General features: G+C 34.8%; 1 protein-coding gene and 1 non-coding gene across 10 annotated transcripts in view; both read left to right on the forward strand.

Moving 5' to 3' along the window:
• ERBB4 (erb-b2 receptor tyrosine kinase 4) overlaps positions 1–23373 on the forward strand; it is a 1195692-nt gene that overhangs the window by 1019358 nt on the left and 152961 nt on the right. The gene's annotated exons all lie outside the window — the stretch shown is intronic.
• Positions 21466–21609, forward strand: LOC111763063 (U4 spliceosomal RNA). The gene has a single exon (XR_002796019.1). It is a non-coding gene; the product is annotated as a U4 spliceosomal RNA (small nuclear RNA).

Raw genomic sequence — 23373 nt, forward strand, 5'->3', positions numbered from 1 at the left:
AAAGGACAGATTTAAGGGCTCTTAATGTTGGAGTTCTGATGTTGGAGTTTGATGCTGGTCTTAAGCTGGAGCCCCGGAGAGAGTGACAGAGCCTAGAGAGCTTCATAGTCTACAGCTAACCTTGTGGAGAAAACAGAGGCACTGAGCCCAGAGGAACCCAGGAAACCTGAGCCCTCGCAGCCATCGGCAGCCATCTTGCTCCAACATGTGAAAATAGACTTTGGTAAGGGAAGTAACTTATGCTTTAAGGCCCAGTATCTGTAAGCTCCTTCCCCAAATAAATACCCTTTTTAAAACCAACCGTTTTCTGGTATTTTGTATCAGCACCCATTTGGCTGACTAATACAAGGAGCATAAGTAATATTGAAGTAAATAATGGTAAAAAAAAAATTTCCAAATTTAACAATAAACATGAATATGGACATTTAATAAGCCAAATGAACCCAAAGATAATACATTCAAAGAGAAACCACCAGACACACAGAATTCAAGCTGTCCAGTGTCAAGGACAAGGACAGATCTCTGAAAGCTGCAAGAGAAAAACAGTTATTCTAAGAGAATCCCAGTAAGATTTCTTATCAGAAGCCATGCAGTCAAGAAGGCAATGGGACAAAATATTTAAAGTGATAAATGAAAACAATTGCCAACCAAGAATTTTATGTCTGGCAAAAGTTTTTTTTCAAAAATAAGACATATACACTCCCCCAACCAAAGAAAAAAAGCTGACAATGTTCATCACCACTAGTCTTGCTCTACCACAAGCAATGATAAAAGGAGTTCTTCAGAATAAGAGGAAAGGACACTAGACAGTGGATCAAAGAGGCATAAAGAAACAAAGAGCTCCAGTAAAGGTAATCATACTGGTAAATATAAAAGTCAGTGGTATATAGTATTGTATTTGAATAAAGATATAATTTGTAAGAAATACAACAAAAAGTGGGGGGACAGACAGGTAGAGAAACATTGTGTGGGAGCTTTTGGAGTTAAGTTATTATAAAATCAAATGTGATTGCTAAAGTTTAGCTCCATGGTAACTAAAACAATACGTACAGAAAGAAATGAGAAGGTATTCAAAATAGTATGTTACAAAAAATCAAATAAATATGAAACTAAGCATTAATGGAAAAAGCGAGGGTCAAAAAAGATAAAAGACTTACAAAGAAGAAATAGCAAAATGGCAGAAGACAGAAATGCATTATCAGTAATAACTTTAAAAGTGAATGTGGGGAGCAGGTGAGCTCAGCGGTTGAGTGTATGCTTCCTATGTGCGATGTCTCAGGTTAAATCCTCAGTGCCTCCTAAAAAATAAATAAATAAAAGTAAATGTAATACTCTCCAGTCCAAAGGCAGATGTTAACAGAATGGTCAAAATATCATGCCCCTAGTATACCTGTTTGAAAGAAAATCACCTTAAAGTGAGAGACAGAGTAGGTTGAAAGTGAAAAGGTAGGGGAAAAAAAATAGTTTCCTATACTGCTTAAAGCAAATACCATGAAATGGTTTCATTTAAATGATGGGAATTTATTGGCTCATGGTTTTGAAGTTGGGAAAATATCCAAATCAAGGCATGATCCAAGTATGCTTTCTTCCCAAAGACTGCTAACAGTGATAGTTGCCTCCTCTGTCTCATGGCAAGGCACATGTCAGCGTCTATTGATCGCTCCCTTCTCTTCCAAGTTTGGTTGATTTCATCTTCTTGCTTCTATGTCTCTCTCTCAGATCTGAATTCATTCCAATAATAAAGCACTCCAGTAATAGGATTAATACCCATCCTGATTGAGGTTGTAATACCTTAATGGAAGTAGCCTCTTCAAAAGATCCTACTTACTATGGATTTGCACCAACTAGAATGAATTAAATTTAAGAACATGTTTTTCTGGAGTATGTAAAGCTTCAAACCACCGCACTCCACACTCTGGACCCCCAAAAGACATGTTCTTTCTATATGAAAAATGCATTCATGCCATCACAATATCCCCAAAGCCTTAAATCATGTCAGAAACAATGTGTGATATAAAGTCTCATCAAAACTGGTATTAAAGGTGTGGTCTGCCCTGGCACACAATTCCCCTTTTGTGACCTGTGAACTGTAGAAAACAAGTTGTCTGCTTCTAATATACAAATGAGGAACAGACAAAGGATAAGTATTTCGATTCCACGAAGGAGGAATTGGAAGGAAAACAAGTGTCATGGATCCCAAACAATTCCAAAACCCAGCAAGACATACTCCATTAAATTTCAAGGCCTATCAACTATGTTTTGTCCTCTGGGTCTGATGGAAAAACAGCCCCACCCTTTCCAAGTACTTCCACAATGGCTATGTTCTTTCTAAACACTGGAGTAAAAACTCCATCTCTGCAAGGATCAGGATGGCAGCCAGACTCTCCACAATCCCCAGAACATAGGCTCCACGCTCATCAACACTGAGGTGGCAACCGGACTCTCTGCAATTCCAGGGACATGGACTCCACCCTTTGAGAACACTGCAGTGGCAGCACTCTTTCTAAACAATGGGATAGAAGGCCCATCCTCTCCAAGCACAGGGTCAAACTCACACTTTTTACGCACATAGATGGTACTTCTCTCTTGGCACGAGATATCGTCTTTGGTCCAGACTTCAGCTTCTGTGGTTCTGCCTTTGAAGCGATTTTTTTCTTCATTTTGTCCTTTTGCTGTCCCTTTCAGTCCAGACCTGCAGTGGTTCCATGCATACAGCTTATGCAAGAAACTTGTCAGTTTTTCATGTTGTACACAGGATTCCAAACCGTCAAATGCTAGGACCTTCCATAGATCCTTCCTGGAAAACTGGACCTCCAATCCTGACTTACATGGAAATGGATGAATGGATCTACATTCAGTTAAATACACACAAGGAGCACAATTCTCTGGAGACTTGCTTTCCAGAAGCTCAGAGTTTTCCAAACTATCGATTTCTGGTTTCTTTGTGCCCAGCAGTTCAGTTTTCAGCTTATTTTTTTCCAACTGTAGCCCTCACATTTATACCCAACTGTTTTTTTTCAATGGTGCTGCTTTAATATGTTAGACTGCTGAAAACAATATCCCATGAAAAAGGTTGGCTTTTAACAATGGGAATTTATTAGCTTAGAAGCTTACAGTTCTGAGGCCATGAAAATGTCCAAATCAAACATCATCAAGACAATGTTTTCTCCCCAAAGACCAGCTACCCATTAACATTGTGTGCTTTGTCTCATGGGAAGACAAATGGTGACATCTGCTGATCTCTCTCTTCTTTTCCAGATTTCGTTGCTTTCAGCTGCTTGCTTCTGTTTCTCTCTCTCTCTCTCTCTCTCTCTCTCTCTCTCTCTCTCTCTCTCTCTCTCTCTCTCAATTTCATTCTCTTATAAATAGCTCTACTGAGAGGATTAGATACACCCTGGGCCATGCCTTAACTGACGTAACTTCATGAAAACCTGCTTATAATAGGTTTACACCCACAGGAATGGGTTAGCTTTAAAAACATGACTTTCTCAGGTACTTGGGAAAGAATAGGCTCTTCAACAAATGGTGCAGTGAAAACTGGATATTCATATACAAAAGAATAAAGGTGGACCGTACCTCACACCGTATATAAAAACCAACTCCAAATGGATCAAAGACCTAAATATGAGAACTGGAATTATAAAACTCCTAAAAGAAATGTAGGGAAGCATCTTCAGGACCTTGTCTTAAGTAATGATTTCTTAGAATTTATACCTAAACCACAGGCAGCTAAAGGAAAAATAGATAATTAGAAACTCATAAAAATTATTATTTTGCAGGAAAAGGCTATATTATGAAAGCAAAATGACAACCTAGACAATGGGAGAAAATATTTGGAAGCCACATACCTGATAAGAATTTAAAATTCATAATGTATTTTAAAAATCCTTTAATTTAAAAACAAAGAGACAAATCAAATTTCAAAATGGGCAAAAGACTTGAATAGATATTTCTTTAAAGGAGATATACAAATATCCACAAACATCTGAAAAGATGCTCAATATCATTAGCCATTAGGAAAATGCAAATCAAAACCACAATGATATACATTTTATACCCATTAGGATGGCTACTATTAAAAAATTGAAAATAAGTGTTGGAGAGGTTGTGGAGAAATTGGAACGCTTATTCATTATCTGTATGAATGTAAAATGGTGCAGCCACTGAGAGACCTTGGCAGTTCTTCAGAAAGGTAAGTATGGTACCACCATATGACTCAGCAATCCCACTTGTAGGTATATACCCAAAATAATTGAAAGTAGGGTTTCAAAGAGATGTCCTCACATCAGTATTTCTAGCTGCATTATTCTCAGTTGCCAAAATATGAAAGCAATCCAGGTGTCTATCAACCACTGAATGGATAAACAAAATGTATAAACATACAGTACATATTATTCAGCCATAAAAAGGAGTGAATTTCTGATATATGTGACAACACGGATGAAACTTGAAGACATCATGTTAAGTGAAATAAGTCAGACACAACAGGACATATACCATATGATCTCGCTGTTATGAAATAATTAGAATAAGTGATTTCATGTAGCCAGAAACTAGAATGTAAGTTACTAGGGGCCCAGGTGTAGGTAAGGAATGTGGAGTTAATGCTTTAATTGTACAGTGTTTCTAGCTGGGGTGATGGAAAAATTTTGGTAATGGTTGATGGTGATGGTGGCACAACATTATGAATTTAATTACCAACACTGAATTATATATTTGAATGTGGTTAAAAGGTGAAATTTTAGGTTGTATATGTGTTTCTAGAAATAGAACTATACAACACAAACAGGCAACCCTAATGTAAACCATGGATTATAGGTAATATAGGTAATAGAACAATTATTATACTATACTTTCATCAATCTTAATAAATGTACCACTAATGCAAGGAGTTAATAATAGAGAATATATGGGATTTTTGTTCCTGTTTTCTGCATGATTTTTCTCTCCATCATCTAAATTTGATTGATTAAAAAGAGCTTGTTGGCAGCTGTTTGTTATTTTTCATCAGGCAGAGGTGAGAGATCACCAGAATATATATGTTGTTGAGGAGAGCAAGGGTGAGCTGAACAATTATGAGGACATAAAGAAGAGTGGCTATGGGTCAAGTGTTTTGTTCTTCATTAAGGAGCCTTTTCCTAAACTCTGTATCTAACCTATCGCAAAGCATGAGCTTAATGACAGTCATCTATCAGCTAGCCACATTTTAAGCTTTAAGGTCCTGCTATTCCCAATGCTCCATGCCTTGACAAGGCTAATTGTATAATTACAATACTACATCACCCACTTCTGGTACTCTTTTACTGGCAAGGACTAGAACTAGAGATTCTGATGATCATTGCCCCAAGCAAGCACATTAGCATGAATACAGTTTACTAACGGGGCTGCTTTATTAGAAATTATAGTATATAAGGTTTATGCCAAGGATTTTGTTATGAAATCCTTGTGGATTAAATTTCACACTGGCTTGAGGCCTGAAATTAGAATTGTATACATGATTCTTCTATCTTTGCATGGTGCATGTATTAAAAATTACCAAAGTTATTCTACTAAAATGCATGGAATTTCCAAGAATCCATTGAATTCTAATTAAAAGAAAATCCTTAAGCCAATTTCTATACAAGGTTAAAGTATTTCACAAAAATCTACCTATATAGGTGGGGTGGCTTCTGTGATGTTAGTACTGTCTTGATCTGAAGTCCAGTTACAAGGGAGTACTCAGTTTGTAAAATTTCATTGAGCTATACAATTAAGATATGTGTACTTTTTATTATGAATATTAAACTTTAAAAAGAAAAGTTGAAAAATCTAGCTATTTATATTTTGCTTTAGGGATTTTTAGATGGTACTTTCTTAAAGACTTGGCATATCAAGTCAGAACATCAGCCTGAAATGACTCTGTATAAACAGGCAATCCCTAAACCCAGAGTGTATGGTACAGTCAAATGTTGTTCATGAAAATTGCATGAATTCCTCCCAACCCCTAAAGGGCAACCACACTTAACTGAAGCCAATCAGGCTTTTGTGGGAAAGATTGCCTTGCCATAGTTTGGTTTCCTATTGACCAAAAATGATAATTCAAGGTAGTAACAATAATGAAAAGAAATGATCCTTATGTACCTGTAACTTAAGTGTTAGTCATTAAGCAAGGTCAGTTATATTATATTCATTATAAGAATATAATTAATGAGCACTTTCAGTGAGCTTGTATTTGACATTATGCTAAGGCTTTACATAGAAAATCTCATTTAATTCTTACACCAAAAGTTGTAAGGCAGATACTATTATATATTAAGTTAATATATGTGATATACTTAGCACAGTGCCTAGTAAATACTATTATTCAATAATGTTAGCCATTATTATTATTTTAACTATTGTCCTTATTCCCATTTTACATGAAAACACTAATCCTAGAGAGGTTATGTACCTTGTCCAAGGTCTTATAGTTATAAACATGGAGATGTAATTTTGGTGCAGATACTCTGCTCCTCAGCTTGACCAAACCATTACCACACAGGGACACTTTGTTGTATAATTCTAGGGACTGGGCAAAGCAGTAGCTTCAGGTTGATGGTACCATGCCTTAGTGGTTTCCATCTTAATTAGATAATGTGAAGGCATTTATATTCCCCATCACAATTATTATAATTTAAGGTATGAAAAATTATCAAGCCCAGGCACCTGGTACCATAATTTTGTAGAGAATGTGGGAAAGCACAAATTATGTGTGTGTGTGTGTGTATATATATACACACACACATTGACTCATTCACTTGACTACATCTAGAATCACTATCTTAGTCACAATTATTCTTGTCATTGTTCTCTCATGAGAATCTCTATTAAACATGAGTAAAAGGGATCATATTTTAACAGTGTTTTCTATTACTACCCCATCTAAGAACAGATCAGTATAATTGGTATAATATCCAAGACTGTCATTATATAAAAATGTCTCTGTGGGGTGGGACTTTTACTGAGTGGCTTTTTACAGGACATTAGTTCCTTCAGGCATATTCTCTTGTTACAGATACCCATAGTATTATTCATAAGTTCCCTGAAGTATTTGGCTACAAATTCTTCACATTTTCTTCAAACATTGAGGTAGCAGAAAACCCATTATTATTTTTAACTTGCGTCCCCCAAAAGACTGGCTTGGAAAAGCATTATTGAAAACTTCTCTTAAATCAGATTCAAGATATTACAGGAGTCCCTGCTACAGTCTGTCAACATTTCTATTATAAACCCATATTTTCCAGGTTTATTACTTAGCTGTAAAGTTTTCCTGGGGACTGTGATACAGAATAAGAATTTCAGCCCAAAGCAATTTTTATTATCATTTCTCAAAATACTGAGAATTTTTTTCAAGTTATGATTGTTTTTAAAACATTCTACAATAGTAAAATACTTTGGGGGACATCCACACATTTTAAATCCTTTATAAAATGCAACATTAAAAACTATTTGCTACTCATAAGAAACAGAGAAACAAATAACTAGAATCTCAGGGCCTGAAGGAGATAAATATTGCAAGCCAACATGTATTTATTTCCTTATGATTTGGGGGATAATTTGATAGTTAGATTGAGATTTTTAATATTGTTACAATAAGGTTTCAAGAAATTGGTGCCATATGGGTCTAAAAGAAATTGTATTGGAGGCAAGGGAGAACTATAATAAAGCCTGAAAATGCAACCCACAGAAGTAGTATTTTCAAAGCTACTGATGTTGCTACCATCAGGGATCATGTTTTGTTGCTTTTTTCCCTCCCTACTATTGTATATGGAAAAGGCTGATGGCCAATTTACAAACTGAGAAAACATTGGTGTGCACTACTAGAATCAGGAAATTTTTCAGCAAAGCAACTCCATTCCAATTTAATAATTAAATTTCTTGTCAACAGAAATTGCTGCATTGGAAGTTCTAAATTTTTCTATTCCCAGAACACAAATAACATAGGCAAGAAAAATATGAATCACCATTCTAAATAAGAGATGTTTAAGAGGAAAATACTACCTGGGGTGTGTTTCTCTGTTGGGACTGAAAGAATGTTAAAACTGCTATTCTGTGTCAGATAGGAAGGATTAATCATCTACACTGTGTCCTTGAAGATTTTTTATTTCAGGACTCAAAAGGAATACTCCTGGGGGGAGATCTCATCATTAAAAATTATAAAGCACTTGAAAATACATTGTTATGCATACAAATATGCTTAAGTTTTAACTATAACAGGAAAAAAAAAACTAGACAAAAAAAGTTTTACTATATTGGCCACTCTTAGTCAAAGATATAAAATAATATTCCCAGTTCCCTAAAGTGGTTGGAGTGATATTTGAAAACAAATTTCTCAGGACAACCTCTGACTTGCCTTATATTTTCACTAATATATAAATGTAGTAGAAGGCATTTTGTGCAGTTTATATACATCTTGGCATGCATATGGCCATGGAGGAAAGAAGATGGTTGTGGAATGAGTGAGTAAGGCTTTTTATAGTAGCCATAATGACTTGGACTTACATGGGCATCACTGGAAGTCCTAAAAGCCAAATTCAAATTATTTATAAATTGAAAAGTATGAAAGCATATTAAAGGTTTAGTCATAACTATAGTTCCACAATACACACAAAAGTTAGAAAGGAGTCATAATGGGATATCAGATCTTTCACTGGTCCCTTTTCTAGCCAGTAGACCATACTCCAAACATCTGAGTAGTGCTAGGATCTCTTAGGAGTCTATTTAACAAACTTCATGAGAGATAAATGATGACCACAACAAAGACAATATCCATGGACATTAAGAAGAGGACAAGGGGCTTACAATTATTTATTGATAGATGAATAATTACATTTAGTAAAGTGCATTGTGAATTACCATATCTAAGCTAAATAGCAAATATGCTCGTTCTTCTCTGTTTAGCAGAATCCCAAAATAAAGGATTATAACAAAATTTCTTTGGCCCTTCCTATCTATAAACAGTTTCTGGCTGGGTATTCTATTAATAGGTGAGACATGACCCTTATCTTTAAAATGCACCCCCTCCCCTATCCCAATCCCTCCCTCATCTTAGAGGAATCCAATTCAGAGCTTATTCACTCCACTGTCACCCTCTGGCTTTGGCTCACATAACATTTTGAATATTTAAAAGTACAGCAGTCACCCAAATTAGCATGAAACTCCAACTCTTCTTTGTCTCCCAAGACACACAAGTATGACAGAGCCACAGTAAAGAGCTTCATCAAGTAACATGAATCACAGTTACATGGGATACAGTCAGACTTACAGGGAAAGTAAAGGGGAATGGAAAGGTTGGTTTAAAGTCAGGATCCAGTTAAGTGCCTCCTCCCCTATCTCCTACTCTTCAGTGTCATAACCAGAAGCACGGAGAAGAGAGACAGTTTTCCTTGACGGTTTTGGAGGAAGTATGTCCAGGGGAAGCCACAAAGGACTGCTTCATTTTGATGCCCAAGCAGTCTGGCACTGAGAATACTGTTCCAGCAACCTGCAGGCCATGTGCTATGTTTGTCTTTCTGCCTAGGGCACTTACCAATTATGTGTGCTATAAATGTAAGCTCTTCTCTTTTCCAGAGGTGAAAGTAAAGAACTTGAAGAATGTTTTTCTATGCTCCAGTTTATTAAAAGAGGATGAAGAGTTCCTAAGTGAAATGAAAGTAATAATCCAAGAAGAAACCCAGAAAATCAAAAGAATCTAATTGTGATCAAAATTAAAAATGTACATCCTATCGCCACAATATCATATATTTGACTTTGATTTAGTTAATCTTTCTAAAACTAGGCTCCTCATTTGTAAAAAATGGTGATAATAGACATATTCAGCTGATAGAATAGTCATGAGTATTAGCATTTTTAACTCATGTCTGTTAACATATGTAAATAGTTTAGTACAGTGCCTGATGTATAGTAAGAGTTTAATGAGACCATATACATCCTGAGAGGTTGACTAGATTAACAATGATAATACTGAGGAGGTGATACTTTAAAAAATATGAACACACTAGTGCAGAAAAGAGCAAGTAGATAAATATACACCATTGGAAATTTTTAAAAACTGTAAATTTCCGCAGTTATCCCATTGGATCAAGGCTGGATGAAAAAGATATTTTGTGCCACAGAGATATGAGAGGACTCACACAGTCAATTATAGAGATTTCTTCCCCAAGTTTGAGCTTTAGTAGTTCTTTAACCCTTCCTGAGAAAAGGAGAGACAATTATGTGATCTTGTCAAATCAGGGGTAGGCTATCTTTCTGGGTTTGAAAGGACCAGTCAAACCAATCAAATTTAACTACAGGTTGTGATGAAACAAATAATACAATGAAAATAACATAGCTGTACCTTCAGGACTTGGACTTGAACATCTCATATAGGAATTTTAAAATTAGACTGTGAAGGTGCAAGAGGCAGTTTGTTTCTTCTATTTAACTTTGAAAATAAAGAAAGATTTGAAAGTGAATAGCCATATAGATGGAGTCAAAGAGCAGAATTTGACTTTTTATTCCATGGCTTACCAAAGCTCTAGGGTCCTGGTGAGGCAATAGCATATACCTCCTGAGAACCAAGAAAAATGTATATGACTGGAGATTCCTCTACTTGATCAAAGAAGCTTTAAGGAAATACAGAAATATTAATACGGCACCCTGTCACCTCCTTCCCCTGAAAAAAGGGGGAAAACAAGTGTTATGGATTCTTAAACATAATCACAAGGCTTTAAAGAGGAAGAAAATTGATTCCTCCTTAAGAAACTAATAGGGAAAAAGTTATTATGGATACTAATATGTATAAAAGAAGGGAAATTAGACTGGATAATGAACCAAGAACATGAAGAACATCTGAGGAATTTTAGGCCTAAGAAAGAGACAATCTATACAGGAGCTAATAATTGTCTTTAATAATTTGAAGTGTTGTAACTTGGATGAGTACAATTATATCATCACCCACAATTTAGTAAAAAAAGAAGGGCAGAAATTACAGGAAGGGAAATTTTTACTTTCTTCTGTTTAAAGAAGATACATTTAATAATTGAATTAACATAAAAATGGTAGGAAATTTTGCATAATGGAGTGATTTCTCCATCAAAGGAAGTGTTCAGGAAAGACTAGATAACTTCCTGCCTGTGGTATTATGAAAAAAAAAAATGCCTATAATAAAAGAACATGGTACTAGATTATCAAGGCACTTTTCAAATGTAAGTGTCTCTGATCTATGTGTTTTATTTATTTACAACTTTACTTCAAATTCACAAATATAAAAGGACAGAAAAAGGCAGCCCAACAAGGTATGGAAACATTACTCCTAAAAAGCTCTTTTTCACACACTTTCATCTCATCTAATTCTATCTGCTAACTCAGTTGTTCCTCTAGTGTTCAGAAAGATACACAGATAGGGAAGCAGATTTGGCTCAACTGATATAGCATCTGCCTACCATATGGGAGGTCCAGGGTTCAAACCCAGGGCCTCCTGACCAGTGTGGTGAGCTGGCCCACGCGCAGTGCTGATGTGCGAAACAGTGCCATGCCACGCAGGAGTGTCCCCCGTGTAGGGGAGCCCCACACACAAGTAGTGCACCCCGCAAGGAGAGCTGCCCCATGCGAAAAAAAGCACAGCCTGCCCAGGATGGTGCCGCAAACACAGAGAGCTGATACAGCAAGATGATACAACAAAAAGAAACACAGATTCTCAGTGCTGCTGACAAGAATGCAAAGTGGACACAGAGGAACACACAGCAAATGGACACAGAGAGCAGACAATGGGGGTGGGGAGGAAAAAGGGGAGAGAAATAAAAATAAATCTTAAAAAAAAGAGAAAGATACACAGATAAACACAGATTAAATTACATAGTCAAGGTGTTCTTATTTTTAATGAAAAAAAAAAAGAAAAAATTGCTTAATTTTATTCATATCTCACAAAACCAAAGCCCATATTTATTGTATTTTATTTTTACATTTAGAGTTACTATAGTGCATACTTTGCTTTTGCTAGAAAAACATTGCAATGTTGCTGCCAACCACAGTCCACAAATTACATCAGCTGTATCCCTCATCACCACATTCCTAACAGCCTGTAGTAGAGCATTCTTGCACCTGTATCTCCAACCACAATCCTCATCCACCTCTAAAGTACATATATTTCCAATACTATCCTCCAGCTGTTCTCCAACTAACATTAATCTTCCTAGACTACTCATTTCAGCCACAATCACATCCGTAAATCAACAGTATTTGTTATACTCATTAAATGTGTTACCATCAAGTCCAACCATTACCACATATTTATATTTGACCTTATTAAACATTCTGTGTACACCCAATGTCTTCTCCCCCTTCTTATTTCACATTCCATTTCCTACCAAACTAACTTATAGTCAAATTCTGTAAGTCTACTCATTGTATTTAGTTAATATCAGTGAGACCATACAGTATTTGATTTATGTGTTTTAAAGCATAATAAATGACTAAGAAGTCCACACTTATTTTATTAAAGTTAACAGAAAGCAATAGTCTATATGAAGCCTCTATGTATTATTGGATGTTTCTCAGTATGTCTTAATTTATATCTGGTGCTCAGAGTCTTAAATTATTTTTATTTCAATGTCTTAATTTTTAAAGATGATCATTTTCTAAAAAAAATGCATAGATAAAAATTCACCATTTAAAGAAGATTTTTAAATGGCCTTTGAGAATGAATGGGAAAAATAAGATTAGGGAAATTTTTGCAGACGTTACCTTTGCATTATGTCTCATTACACATTGTTAACATATAAAATGAACTTCAATATTTACTTTTTTGCTTTCATTACATTTATTTAAGATCTTTAACTCTATTTAGCCTGTATTTTGTGAACTACAGGTATAAATTCTAAAATTCACTAATTTTGTTGAGCTGAAATTTAAAAGTATATTTGGAACCTATATTTACCTTAATATCACAGGGATGTACTTTAAGGAAATCTACTTTCTTCAACCATCTTCTCTTTTATCTGGAATAGAAGTTATAGTAACCTAAAAGCATCTGGAAATTTAAAGCTTTCCTTTAAAGAAAATGTTTTTAAAACGAGGATCCTGATTTAAGAAAGTAGACACTTTAACCATTTGTACCTCTGATAAATGCATTCTAAATTATCTAATGTTCCTACCTCTTTCATAACCAAGCTACATAACTTTAAGATAAATTTGTTTTCTTGTAATTTTGTTTAAAAAGAAAAGCTTTTTCATTTATTTTGAAAAATTTCCTCAAATTAAAGAAGTTTCCAAGCAAATTGAATGAGACAATTTTAAATAAATAGTTTATTTTATTCATTGTTCTCTTTATAACCATTGTAAGCCTTTGTAATATATGGAGAAGAGTGTCAGTCTCTTGGTAAAAATAAGTGGGGATAAACCATTGGGAATATTGATAACTTTAATTTTCACACTAATTTTCAGGGTAAATAAAAAACAAAAATTTGTCCCATTCTCACTTTAAGTGCATATATTTTATAATATTCCATCTTTGAGTATAAAGAAATTTTACCTTGCTCCTTCTTCCTACCTCTCTCCTTAACTCAGAAGGGGGAGTAATTTTATTACCAAATTGCATAGATTTGTTCCTAAGAATTTCCTTTCAGTTTGAAAGTTTTAAAAAATTCTACAATGAATCTCATTCCTCTTGGTATTCATTTTAATCTCATCTCCAAGTGCTAGGGTAGAAGAAGGTTGGGAGAGGAGAATCACTCTTCAAATAACAAGAGTGGTGATCATTTAACATTTATAGTTTAGAAATATTAAATTTAAAGTAGACCTCAAGGCGATGGACTTGGCCCAGTGGTTAGGGCATCCGCCTACCACATGGGAGGTCCATGATTCAAACTCCAGGCCTCCTTGACCCATGTGGAGCTGGCCCATGCGCAGTTCTGATGCACACAAGGAGTACCCTGCCACACAGGGGTGTCCCCCGCGTAGGGGAGCCCCATGCGCAAGGAGTGCACCCTGTAAGGAGAGCCGCCCGGTGCAAAAGAAAGTGCAGCCTGCCCAGGAATGGCGCCACACACATGGAGAACTGACACAACAAGATGACACAACAAAAAGAAACACAGGTTCCTGTTTCACTGACAACAGAAGCAGACAAAGAAGGGGGTGAGGGGTGGGGTGGGGGGTGGAAGGAGAGAGAAATAAATAAATAAATAAATCTTTTAAAAGATAAAAATAAACAAAAATAAAGTAGACCTCAATTTGTGTCCCCAGTTCACATTTCTCATATAAGCTTGTTCCTTAAAGATGAAATATATAGAACAATTCCAGTCTTCAAGAGCATGTGTAGGTCTTTTAAAATCCATAGACTGTTTATAAATGCATAAAATGTAGTTACTATCAATATTCTAATGCTTCTTAACTAAATAGAAAGTTTTCAGAAGTTTTTTTAAAAATTGCTTTTCCATTTCGTAGGCACTTCTACACTTCTGATGGAAATTTAAACTCATGCATATGATTTTAGTTATCCAGACATTGTGTATTTTCTATACATATGTGTAAATACACACACACAAGTATACACATTTTTTTTCATCAGGTTTGTAGAGATTACATTATCCCCATCTTAGAGATGGGAAACTTAGGTAGTTGATAGTATAACTAGTACTAGTATCTGTTATTCTTAATTCCAAGTCCAGGGTTTATTCTAATATACATCAGTTAACATTAATTTGGTAGTGCAAAGAAGACAATTAAAAAGTAAAATTGAGAGAATAAGAGAAGGGGAGGAATTCATTACGTATAGTTCTAGGAATTTCTCATCTCTCAGGATCAAAAATATTTTACCATGAGAAAAATACATAATAATATAGTTATGTTTCCCAGAGTAAATAATCCCTCTTTTTCATCACAGCTCTTGTTAAGCAATAAAAGGTGCCTCATACTATAGGTTTACAAAAAGGGCTCTTTACAGAATAAATGTATCAAATTTCCCTGTTGGAAACAATGCCCACTACAACAATAAACTCTTTAACAATTCAGTAACACACAGTTTCTAAAAGAAGAGCCAGTTAGAATTTATATTTTCTGGCTCCTGATGAGGTATTGTATAAATTTCCCTAGTAATTGTAACAATAGAAAGACCAAGGTTAGCCTGTTAAATGAAATGTGAGTGAGTACCTGGCAGTTCCAAGTGGCTGCTGGCACAGTTTTAGGTGTCAAGCCAGTGTTCAAACCCACAGGGTCATTTGGCAGTCAGGTGTCATTAGTCAACCCTCTCCCTCGCTCCCTCTTCCCATCTGTTTTCGTCTAGCCTATTTGTGTAAATTACCTCTCAGTATGCTGCAGGGCTCTGTCTAGTCATGTATTTTCCTCCTACTCCTTTGTCCTTTTCATCCCTGACTGCTCATTTAGACTTATACCAGTCATTTGACCCAAAGTTTAACATGAGAGGCAAGATAATGATAGCAATTAATATTAATACTGTTACAAAGCAGCATCCTTTTATAACCATGGTAAAAGACAACTAAAGGTATTGTAATAAATGTCAAAGACATAGTTGCCACTGGCTGTTTCAGATCATCATGATTATCATCAGAGACCAAAATGTAATGATGCCATATAAGAGGATGTAGAGTTTATGTAATTTTGTGTGGGCATTTTGCAAACCTAACATCCGAAGAAGATTCCTGAATCTTCCTATGTTAAGGATCGTAAATCCTTTTAGAGAGGAGAGAAAGATAAAATCTATTTTCTCCTGAATTGACTCTTCTGTTTAATAGCATGCAAAATGTCCAATTCTTTATTATTCCTTTTAATAAAACCAAGTCATCAATGTAACTATGAATCATCTCAATGCTATGAAGAAAGGGAGGAGGCTCCGCTTATATTACTCAACCAATACACTTACTGCACAGAAAGAATTAAGGGTAAGTAATTACTTATATGTAAGCAACTGATAGCAAGGGATTCTTTCACTCAGAAGGATTTAAAACTGAAGGGATTATATGATAAGGGCAGATAAAAAGAAAACGTGGCAAATAATTCAGCAGCTGCATTTTCAACAGCGATGTATAATTAGTGATGTTGTATCAGTAGCAATAGGAGCACACTATTGATATCTAATTCCAGTTTACACAAAATCATAGAAAAGTCAATCTTCTGAGAACGTCCTACTCTTTGCTAGTCATGAGCACAGAGATTATTTGGCTAGATTCATGGCACTTTTTTCATGTTAAGTAATTTTATGGTATATTGAACCAAAGATTTCAGCCCATGTTATTTAGTCCCATATTATTTTGTTATATATGGGTGAATTTAAAATGTAATGCAAACAGTCATGCACTGCAAACAATTAGCCCCAACTTTTCTTTTCATATTAGGTTGGAAGCTACCTAACATTAATCTAGTCTTATCATCAATCCAATACTTTAACCTCCTCTGAAATAACTGTTCATAGGTTGTCTGGGCTGTATTTAAACATTTCCAAATACAAAGAACTCACCATTTTCTGAGTCAGAAGATTGCATATTTGGACAATACTGGGTCTATGCCTATCAATTCCCATATCTATATTTGAACAAATTACTCAATATTTTTCAAGAAGTTTTTCCTTTCTCAAATCCAATTTTAAAATAATATAAGAATTACGATTATCCAATTTTTAAAGTCATAAAAGCTCTGTTAGTAAAATGATTAAGAATAATAATAAACTATAAATACAAGCTGCCACTTGAAAGTAACAACTGAACCTAAAGTCCATTAAGGGAGAAACATTACAGGATACATAGGCAAAAAGACTGTACTTTATTCAAAATAGCAAAAGGGTAAAACGATCTAAATGGCTAAAGAAATATTAATTAATTACTAAGGAACTCTGTAAGTTAATTATAAATAATGAAATGTACCTCTAAATTACTGACATGGGAAAATCTGTAAAGACCTTTGAACCATATAACATATGAAAGAAAGCCTAAGAATCTTATTTTTCCAATGCATGTTTTAGATAATTTTTTCTGTTCAATATTCCTTCTTCCTGCCTCCTTATTATAGACAAAAAAGTCGATATGGTATATATTCCTATTTGTGTAAAATAAATTAAAACCAATGTTTTATAGATATATATGTATTTCACATTTATGCATAAGTGTACAGAAAGAGATCTGAAAAGATGCATAGGCTAAAAACGGTTACCAGTACTATCACTAAAGAGTGGCATGTATTTAGAAAGGAAAGGGAAAGGGGATTTTAACTTTTTACTCTATGTACTAAGTGTTTTACTGAGTAATTTCTTATTTTCAAAATGCAAGATAGAACACTCAAAAAGATGATGAGTACTAGATATGCCTGTCACTGAAACTTCTGGAGCCTAGATATCTTTTCTCTTCCCATTATTTTTATTGTAATTTCCAAATCTTTTTGTTCAGTTTGGCAGTTAAAATTGTCTTTCACCTTCTGTTTATGGATATCACCTTGATAAAATCTGGTAATGGTAAGGAAATGTTTAACAAGTCTCCTTTTTCCTCCCAGATTCTCTCTTAATTGCTGTATACATCACAGTTTCCTTTTAAGCCTCAAAACCATGAATTATGCAATCCAGTTTTGTTTCTTATTCTTTGCCTAACACATGTCCACCATTTCTCATCTTACTACACTAAGATCACTAATACTTCTTACCACCAAAATCCAAGTTAACAAATAACCTTTATTAATTTTGATCATTCTAGACCAAGAGATTGAAAACTTTTTCTGTGAAGGGTTAGATAGTATACATGTAAAGATTTACCAGCACATATAGTCCCTGTCATCATATATTTGTTTTTACTTTTCTGTTCTTTTTTTTAAGATCCCTTTAAGAATGTAAAAAATATTCTTAACTTGCAGAGAGTGCAAAAACAGGCCCTAGAGCTGGATTTGGCCTTTTGCCAACCCATGTTCTAGATAATCCCTTTGCTCAATATCCCTTCCCTTCTTTTCACAGACATTCTGTATGACAATAGGGAAAGGCTATAGGTATTTTAAAGAATCTCAGTGGAATTACCCCACTCTTAAAAATGTTACTTTCTGTCAAAATCTGGAAAACTAATAGCATGAGGGAAAAATTCTCTCCCTTTGAATTATTTGGATAAATTTTACAAATTTATTACTGAAGCCTTTTTAAAGCTAACCTTCCATCTTTCTGATCGACATTCACACCTTTTCTAAACATGATCCAACTGGAAATTAATTCAAACAAGTAGAGGGTTAGATTGACCTGTGACAGCAGGGTCTTAAAGTCTTATCCTCTTCTCTCAGGGAAGAGGTATGGCTGCCAGGTAGAAGAGCATTAAGAGAATAATTTTCACTTCCTTTTTCAACGTGTGACTAGTGTGTACATATAGGCATAGTGCAAACAAGCTTGCGTCAGTGTTCCAGAGGTTAGGATCGCTACTAATCTTGTATAAGACTAAACACTGTTTCCATATTTCTAGAGCAGCTAAACTAGGATTTAAAGAAGTTTGATACATATAAGAAATTTGTAAAGGTTTTCTATTAGCCTTTCCATAATACATTTAGGAATGCAAGGAAAAATGCATTATTATCTTCTTTGCCTTTCCTACTCTCTAGCCCCATTTTAATTTTTGGTCAATTGTTTTGCTTCATTGAATTTGGACCTTCTAGATCATTGACCACTACCTATATTTTTTTTGGGTATTGTCTGAAATTTGGAATATGAAAAAATCTTCAGGTTTAATTTCTTAAAAAGTTTAATAATCAGAAACTCTTCTGGATCCATTGTGTAATTTCAGTGGTGTGACTCCAGCAACCATTTGCTTCAAAGTAGAAAGTCTTTGGTACCTATTGCTGTGGAGGAAGAAGGAGAGGGCTTTATTAATGCCTGCCCTATAGCTATGGCAATGTGGTCTACAATTTTAAACAGAAAAGAGATTACCACAGCCAATTTTGTATATTAACTAGATATAAACCAATCAACTAAGTCAAGTATTTGAAACTCTGAATTATGATTATGGAATTGTAGTATGGTTAGAAGCAGACAGAGTCAGTTGAGGAAAAGAAAGTTGTGTTTCCCTTGGATAAGATTTTACTTTTGATCCTATATTTTCCTAATGTCTGTCTGGTTTTATACATTGGTATCCTTCTATAACTAGTGTTTCATTGCTTTTTCAAACATTCCTCTATTTTTTGGATTTCTTATAATTTACCTTGAATTAGGCTTCATTTCTCTGAAGCTATGATATGCAAAAAGATAACTTCAAATAAGGAAAACTGAAATTGACCCTTATTTCAAAATATCTTCTCCTTGTACTCATCTTGGATGTGGTAATATTCTGGAAGTCAAAAGGTTGTGTGGTGAATTGTGAATAGAAACAATTCCTACCCTATTTATTTGAATCGTCCCTTGAAAGAAAAAAAAGTGTTTTGTTTTAAAGAGCAAGAAATACTTTGTTGCAAATGTCACTCTTCTAGAAACAATTTTGCTCATTTGGTACAGTTTTTATTCAAATGTTTAATATCTCATATTCTTTTTAAGACCCAATTGCATTATTCTTTAATGCATTCTATGTTTAGCATCCATGCCCTCTAAATTAAACATTCACATTCATCTTGATAATAATTATCTTCCATATTATGCTTCTTGTTATGAATGAGATATCCTCCTTACTTTAAAAAGGTGTTGTAATGCATGCAACCAGATTCCAAAGTAAGAGTTGAAACCTTTAACTAATTTTAATATTAGTTCATTAAGTTGTTACACTAAATAAGGCATACAATCTAAGCCATAGAAAGAATAAGGAAGAGTATATTTTATTAGGAAAATAGGCCCAGTTTTCAAACTATTGGGTTAAAATTACATAAAAATAATGCAGAAATCTTTGTGTGGTAAACAAAAATTAATCCACTATATTAAAACTTTCTAAATTTACATTCATACTTTCAGCATACTTGTGTGGACTCTAGGGGTTGAGAGTATAAGCATCCCTTCCGTATTACTTTGCATCATTCACCACCAAGTTGTTTGGACAGAGCCCCTGAGAGATCATTTAGTCAATTCAAACTAGTTCAGCTCTGCTCGGTGCAGTTTAGGGAAATAAAAAGATGCAGGAATCTTCACCTATTCCAAAATCTCTACTGGTATAATCAGAACTGAATGTTGGAAGGGAAGGAGGTAAATCTTTTTTTTGAAGAGGAGGACAGTAGGGATAACTGAAGACAAACATTTTAGGTAATATGGATATTTTCCAATAGTAAAATAATAACAAAACAATGAACAAAATTAATATTTGGTGAACCTGTGCTAAACACTCTATTTGTATTAACAAACTTGAGCCCAACAATGCCTTAGGAATTATAGGCATTTGATACCTGTCGGAGTTTATAATATCACCCACCTTAACTTAACTAAATAACATATAGCAAACAAAGGCTGAATTAAAATATGATATTCTCACCAATCAAGGAGGTTAGGTTATTGTAAAGATGTAAAAAGATTTCGTTTACTAGCATTATTTTATCTATATCAAGATTTGGAGTGGATTTTCAAGGGGATATAAATTCAATGGCAAACTTAATGAACGAATTGATATGAACTCTTTTGTTTAATAGCTAGGTAACATTTATTAAGCTCTTATTGATTACAAGGCACTGTTCTAAGTACTTTCTGCACGCTATTTTATTTTATTCTTATATCATCCCATGAGGTAGGTAGAATTTGTATCCGCATTTTGTAGATGTGGAAAACTGAGGAACCTAGATGTTATATAATTTTATTCCATACTGCATGCCCTCAGCAAAATATTCAATATAATGAAATTAATAAGGTAAATCATAAGAAAACACATAAATATAAGGAATAACCAAGAATACAAATACATACATTTATGGTATGATTAGTTAGGGCATTTAATTATACCTGTACAGGGAAGTGGTTGTGGCTCTGGTGATTGGGCTCCCATCTGCTATATGGAGGGTCCCAGGTTTGGTTCCCAGGGCCTCTGGTAAAAGTGAGCTGGCCTGCACGGTACAGAGAATTGGCCGCATGATGCAGAGAGCTGGTGCAACAAGGTGATGCAACAAAAAGAGACCCAGAGAAAAGACAGTAACAGACACAACAAACCAGGGAGCTAAGGTGGCTCAAGCAAATGAGTGCCTCTCTCCCATATTGGAAGGTCCCAAGAGAAGATGAGAAGAGAAGACAAGACAAGCAGATACAGGAAAGCATACAGCGAATGGACACAGAGAGCAGACAGTGAGCACAAGTGGAGGCGGGAGGTGGGGTGGGATAAAATAAATAAATCTTAAAAAAAAAAAGAAGCTATTAAAAAAATTATACCTGTACAAGCAATAGAAATGGAGGAGTGGGGTGGTAGCAAAGTGATAAGAATCTCAAGAAAAATTATTTGGAGAAGGTAGAATTTGTAAACCTACGTTTAAATGGAAGGAGGCAGTCTTCTCATACTTTTCAATGATCATCATCAAAGGAGTCATCAAAAATAAAATCAAAACTTTGCTCAGTGGCAGTATCATAGCCAATGAGGTTTATCTGAGGCATGATTTTGCTAATTGAAAAATAAGATCCACCTCGTTCATTTTGTACCATTATTTACCTTGGTGGGAATGCCAATTAATTTTATGGATTTCAAAAACACAACAGCTTGCAAATGTCTCTGTAATGTATGTCTTAGATTTTACTATAATTTATGTAAACACTGTGATTTGCTTTCATGTAATTTATACAAATTTAGTGTTTTGCTAGCCAGAAGATAATGTAAATGTCAGAGATGGAGCTCTTTTCATTTAGGCAAAGAGTTCAGACTATTCAAAGGCAAAGGTCCATGGGGAAAAAAGGCAAAAAGAAGTTTTATAATCATCAGTACTCACCACAAAAATGAAATTCTCTTAACCATTTGTAGATGTGATAACATCTAACATTTTGTAGATGTGGAAAACTGAGAATGAGATTATAAAAGATATGAGAATATCTAGGAAAAACACTCTTATTATCAGGTGAGAAAATGGAAACGTAATGTAGCCAAGTGACTGACTCAAATAGTCAAATCATCGAGATGCAAAACTGATAAAATTATACTTATTTCATTAACAACACTGTAAAAATTGCCTTGTTAGCATTATCCCTCTTTTTAACTAGGGATATTTAGTCCTAAATTTAAAATTAGAAAATGTAAATTTACTAGTAGAAGAAGAGTTTATTCACACACAATATAAAATACTTTCATTCTAATTCATTGTGACTTTCATTCTAATTCATTGTGTCTTCCATGAATTACGGAAAATGTCAGAATTTTAAATGAGTAAAGAAGAGAAATTCTAATTCACTTGCAGCTTTTCTACTCATAAGTGAATGACTTCTTCCATAGTAGGAGTATTACTCTAAAATGCTGTTCTTCAGAAACATGGTGATTAAAGTGATGAGATCCACAGCTTGATGATGGAATAGAGCTCTCTTTGTTGGAAGGATCAATTCCAATTTCTGTACTTGTGTCTAATGGAAGGCAATCAGTGATCATGTGGGCCACATTCTTGATCCTGTAGGCATACCCCACTCTATTTGCTTCAGAGCCATTAGGTCTTTTTCTATCACTAGATCTGCCACTGGAAATACAATAACCCTTCTATCCACCCTAACCAAGGTATGGGAATGCCTTCTTTCTCCTTTATTTGATTTCATTTCCCCCAGTAAGTTTTTATTTAAGTAATTAAGAGTGAAATTAAGTCATAAAGATGACAGAAAATATATCTAAATATATATCAGTAGCAGGGAAGAATATTAAAGTCTTACTACAGGTATGTCTGTATGGTGATTAAAATATTGAAATACTTTTCATACCAGTTAGTAAACAGTGACTGTCTTAAAGACTTAAAATACCCTCACTACTGTTGTCTTTGACTGTCTGGCCCTTTTACTGTGGGTTCCCTGAATCCACCAATTAAAGAGAAGTGACTGGCACAGTAGGGGGTTGTCCAGGCCCCACTCTGGGGGGCTGTGACTAGCATCCATTCTGATTGTTCTGTGCCCTACTTTACTGGATTAATGATGCTCAATATATCGCCCTTGCAAAATAGTAGAGAAATGGGTGTCTTCAAAGATTGAGTTTGTAACCCAGTATTCCCTCTCAAGGCAAATTCTTAGTATCTAACAGGCCCCAGCCACTTAAGAGTCAAAGACTTAAACTAAACTCATTGACTTTATCTAATGTTGCTTCACTTCATGTATTTTCTCACTCAGCAAACATCACCCCACATACATCCAGATAAACTGGTCAGAAATCTTGGATTTATCATAAACTTGCCCCTCATCTTGAGTTTGGGATGTTTTAAAGCTCTATAGCTTCTCCTCCTTAGCACTTTTAAACCATCAACCTCTCACCAAAACTCTGGTTAAGATAACAT

This window comes from Dasypus novemcinctus, chromosome 7 (genome assembly GCF_030445035.2).
Source record: "Dasypus novemcinctus isolate mDasNov1 chromosome 7, mDasNov1.1.hap2, whole genome shotgun sequence".
Lineage (NCBI taxonomy): Eukaryota > Metazoa > Chordata > Mammalia > Cingulata > Dasypodidae > Dasypus > Dasypus novemcinctus.